Genomic DNA, 5,573 nt, shown 5'->3' with positions numbered 1-5,573 from the left:
TAGTGCATCCGAAAACAGATACTTGCCATAGAAACGTTGCTCGATTTAGAAAGAGAAGGCATAGAACCTATAGTATCTCATAGCGACGCAATTTCTTTGTTAATTCGTCATTGTGAGGGATCGACGGATGCAATAAAGAAGGAATAGTGTATCCGAAAAGAGATACTCGTCACCCAATAGAAGATCCTGTCGTTGCCATAGAAACGTTCCGCGATTTAGAAAGAGAAAGCATAGAACAAATAGTATTTCATAGCGACGCAATTTCTGTGTTAATTCGTCATTGGGAGGGATCGACGGTTGCAATAAAGAAGGAATAATGCATCCGAACAGAGATATTCGCCTCCCAGTAGAAGATCCTGTCGTTGCTATAGAAATGTTCCTCGATTTCGAAAAAGAAGTCATAGAACCTATAGTATTTCATAGCGACGTAATTTCTGTGTTAATTCGTCATCGTGAGGGAACGACGGATGCAATAAAGAAGGAATAGTGCATCCGAAAACAGATACTCGCCTCCCAATAGACGTTCCTGTCGTTGCCATAGAAACGTTCCTCGATTTAGAAAGACAAGGCATAGATCCTATAGTATCGCATAGCGACGCAATTTCTGTGTTAATTCGTCATTGTGAGGGATCGACGGATGCAATACAGAAGGAATAGTGCATCCAAAAAGAGATACACGCCTCCCAATAGAAGATCCTGTCGTTGCCATAGAAACGTTCCTCGATTTAGAAAGAGAAAGCATAGAACCTATAGTATTTCATAGCGACGCAATTTCTGTGTTAATTCGTCATAGTGAGGGATCCACGGATGCAATAAAGATGGAATAGTGCATCCAAAAAGAGATACTCTCCTCCCAATAGGAGATCCTTTCGTTGCCATAGAAACGCTCCTCGATTTAGGAAGAGAAGGCATAGAACTTATAGAATTTCATAGCGACGCAATTTCTGTGTTAATTCGTCATTTTGAGGGATCGACGGTTGCAATAAAGAAGGAATAGTGCATCCGAGGTGAGATATTCGCCTCCCAATAAAGGATCATTTTGTTGCCATAGAAACGTTCCTCGATTTAGAAAGAGAAGGCATAGAAAATATAGTATTTCTTTGCGAAGCAATTTCTGTGTTAATTCGTCATTGTGAGGGATCGACGGATGCAATAATGAAGGAATGGTGCATCCGAAAAGAGATACCCGCCTCCCAATATAAAATCCTGTCGTTGCCATAAAAACGTTCCTCGATTTAGAAAGAGAAGTCATAGAATCTATAGTGTCTCATAGCGACGGAATATCTGTCTTAATTTGTCATTGTGAGTGATCGACGGATGCAATAAAGAAGGAATAGTGCATCCGAAAAGAGATACTCGCCACCCAATAGATGATCCTGTCGTTGCCATAGAAACGTTCGTAGATTTAGAAAGAGAAATCATAGAACCTATAGTATTTCATAGCCACGCAGTTACTGTGTTAATTCGTCATTGTGAGGGATCGACGGATGCAATAAAAAGGAATAGTGCATCCGAAAAGAGATACTCGCCATCCAATAGAAGATCCTGTCATTGCCATAGAAACGTTCCTCGATTTAGAAAGAGAAGGCATAGAACCTATGGTATTTCATAGGGACGCAAACTTCCCTTTTTATTTCGTCATTGTGAGGGATCGCCGGATGCAATAAAAAAGGAATAGTGCATCCGAAAGAGAGATACTCGACTCCCAATAGAAGATCCTGTCGTTGCCATAGAAACGTTCCTCGATTTAGAAAGAGAAGGCATAGAACCAATAGTGACTCATAGCGACGCAATTTCTGTGTTTATTCGTCATTGTAAGTGATCGACTAATGCAATAAAGAAGGAATAGTGCATCCGGAAAGAGATACTCGCCTCCCAAAATAAGATCCTGTCGTTGCCATAGAAAAGTTCCTCGCTTTAGATAGAAAATGCATTGAACCCATAGTATTTCATAGCAACGCAATTTCTGTGGTAATTCGTCATTGTGAGGGATCGACGGATGCAATGAAGTAGGAATAGTGCATCCGAAAAGAGATACTCGCCTCATAACAGAAGATCCAGTCGTTGCCATAGTAACGTTCCTAAATTTTGAAAGAAAAGGCATAGAACTTATAGTATTTCATAGCGGTGCAATTTCTGTGTTAATTCAACAATGTGAGGGATCGACGGATGCAATAAAGAAGGAATAATGCATCCGAAAAGAGATATTCGCCTCCCAATAGAAGATCCTGTCATTGCCATAGAAACGTTCCTCGATTTAAAAAGAGAAGGCATAGAACCAATAGTATTTCATAGCGACGCAATTTCTGTGTTTATCCGTCATTGTAATGGATCGACGGAGGCAATAAAGAAGGAATTGTGCATCCGGAAAGAGATACTCGCCTCCCCAAGTAAGATCTTTTCATTGCCATAGAAACGTTTTTCGATTTAGAAAGAGAAGGCATAGAACATATAGTATTTCATAAAGACGCAATTTCTGCGTTAAATCCTCATTGTGAGGGATCGACGGATGCAATAAGGAATTAATAGTGCATCCGAAACGAGATACTCCCCTGCCAATAGAAGATCATGTCGTTGCCATAGAAACGTTCCACGGTTTAGAACGAGAAGGCATATAACCTATAGTATTTCACAGCGACGCAATTTCTGTGTTAATTCGTCATTGTGAGGCATCGACGGATGCAATAAAGAAGGAATAGTGCATCCGGAAAGAGATACTCGCCTCCCAAAATAAGATCTTGTCGTTGCCATAGAAACGTTCCTCTATTTAGAAAGAGAAGGCATAGAACCTACAGTATTTCATAGCGACGCAATTTATGTGTTAATTTGTCATTGTGAGGGATCGACGGATGCAATAAAGATGGAATAGTGCATCCGAAAAGAGATACTCGCCTCCCAATATAACATCCTGTCGTTCCCATAGAAAATTTACTCGATTTAGAAAGAGAAGGCATAGAACCTATAGTATTTCATAGCGACACAAATTTTCGTGTTATTTCGTCATTGTGAGGGATCGACGGATGCAATAAAGAAGGGATAGTGCATTCGAAAAGAGATACTCGCCACCCAATAGAAGATCCTGTCGTTGCCATAGAAACGTTCGTCGATTTAGAAAGAGAAATCATAGATCCTATAGTATTTCATAGCCACGCAGTTTCTGTGTTAATTCGTCATTATGAGGGATCATTGGATGCATTAAAACGGAATAGTGCATCCGAAAAGAGATACCCGCCTTCCAATAGAAGATCCTGTCATTGCCATAGAAACGTTCCTCGATTTAGAAAGAGAAGGCATAGAACCTATGGTATTTCATAGGGACGCAAATTTCCGTTTTATTTCGTCATTGTGAGGGATCGCCGGATGCAATAAAGAAGGAATAGTGCATCCGAAAGAGAGTTACTCGACTCCCAATAAAAGATCCTGTCGTTGCCATAGAAACGTTCCTCGATTTAGAAAGAGAAGGCATAGAACCAATAGTGTCTCATAGCGACGCAATTTCTGTGTTTACTCGTCATTGTAAGTGATCGACTAATGCAATAAAGAAGGAATAGTGCATCCGGAAAGAGATACTCGCCTCCCAAAATAAGATCCTGTCGTTGCCATAGAAACGTTCCTCGCTTTAGATAGAGAATGCATTGAACCCATAGTATTTCATAGCAACGCAATTTCTGTGTTAATTCGTCATTGTGAGGGATCGACGCATGCAATAAAGAAGGAATAGTGGATCCGAAGAGAGATATTTGCCTCCCAATAGAAGATCTTCTCGTTGCTATAGAAATGATCCTCGATTTCGAAAGAGAAGGCATAGAACCTATAGTATTTCATAGCGAATCAATTTCTGTGTTGATTCGTCATTGTGAGGGATCGACGGATGCAATAAAGAAGGAATAGTGCATCCGGAAAGAGATACTCGCCTCCCAAAATAAGATCTTGTCGTTGCCATAGAAACGTTCCTCGATTTAGAAAGAGAAGGCATAGAACCGATAGTATTTCATAGCGACGCAACGTATGTGATAATTTGTCATTGTGAGGGATCGACGATGCAATAAAGAAGAAATAGTGCATTAGAAAAGAGATACTCGCCTCCCAAAATTAGATCCTGTTGTTGCCATAGATACGATCCTCGATTTAGAAAGAGAAGCCATAGAACATATAGTTTTTCATACCGAAGCAATTTCTGAGTTAATTCGTCGTTGTGAGGGATCGACGGATGCAATATAGAAGGAATAGTGCATCCGAAAAAAGATACTCGCCTCCCAATAGAAAGTCCTGTCATTGCCGTAGAAACGTTCCTCGATTTAGAAAGAGGTGGCATAGAACCTATAGTATTTCATAGCGACGCAATTTCTGTGTCAATTCGTCATTGTGAGGGATCGACGGATGCAATAAAGAAGGAATAGTGCATCCCAAAAGAGATACTCGAATACCAATCAAAGATCATTTCTTTGCCATAGAAACGCTCCTTGATTTAGAAACAGAAGGCATAGAACCTATAGTATTTCAAAGCCACGCAATTTCAGCGTTAATTCGTCATTGTGAGAGATCGACGGATGGAATTAATAAGGAATAGTTCATCCAAAAGGAGATACTCGCCTCCCAATAGAAGATCCTGATGTTGCCATAGAAACGTTCCTCGATTTAGAAAGAGAAGGCATAGAACCTATAGTATTTCATAGCGACGCATTTTCTGTGTTAATTCGTCATTGTGAGGGATCGACGGATGCAATAAAGAAGGAATAGTGCATCGGAAAAGAGATACTCGGCTACCAATCATAGATCCTTTCGTTGCCATAGAAACGCTCCTCGATTTAGAAAGAGAAGGCATAGAACCTATAGTATTTCATAGCGACGCAATTTCTGTGTTAATTCGTCATAGTGAGGGATCCACGGATGCAATAAAGATGGAATAGTGCATCCAAAAAGAGATACTCTCCTCCCAATAGGAGATCCTTTCGTTGCCATAGAAACGCTCCTCGATTTAGGAAGAGAAGGCATAGAACTTATAGAATTTCATAGCGACGCAATTTCTGTGTTAATTCGTCATTTTGAGGGATCGACGGTTGCAATAAAGAAGGAATAGTGCATCCGAGGTGAGATATTCGCCTCCCAATAAAGGATCATTTTGTTGCCATAGAAACGTTCCTCGATTTAGAAAGAGAAGGCATAGAGAATATACTATTTCTTTGCGAAGCAATTTCTGTGTTAATTCGTCATTGTGAGGAATCGACGGATGCAATAATGAAGGAATGGTGCATCCGAAAAGAGATACCCGCCTCCCAATATAAAATCCTGTCGTTGCCATAAAAACGTTCCTCGATTTAGAAAGAGAAGTCATAGAATCTATAGTGTCTCATAGCGACGGAATATCTGTCTTAATTTGTCATTGTGAGTGATCGACGGATGCAATAAAGAAGGAATAGTGCATCCGAAAAGAGATACTCGCCACCCAATAGATGATCCTGTCGTTGCCATAGAAACGTTCGTAGATTTAGAAAGAGAAATCATAGAACCTATAGTATTTCATAGCCACGCAGTTTCTGTGTTAATTCGTCATTGTGAGGGATCGACGGATG

The sequence above is a fragment of the Schistocerca cancellata genome, chromosome 12, assembly GCF_023864275.1.
Source record: "Schistocerca cancellata isolate TAMUIC-IGC-003103 chromosome 12, iqSchCanc2.1, whole genome shotgun sequence".
In the NCBI taxonomy this organism is placed as follows: domain Eukaryota; kingdom Metazoa; phylum Arthropoda; class Insecta; order Orthoptera; family Acrididae; genus Schistocerca; species Schistocerca cancellata.
The sequence above is the reverse complement of the archived record's forward strand: the minus strand, read 5'-3'. Positions refer to the sequence as shown.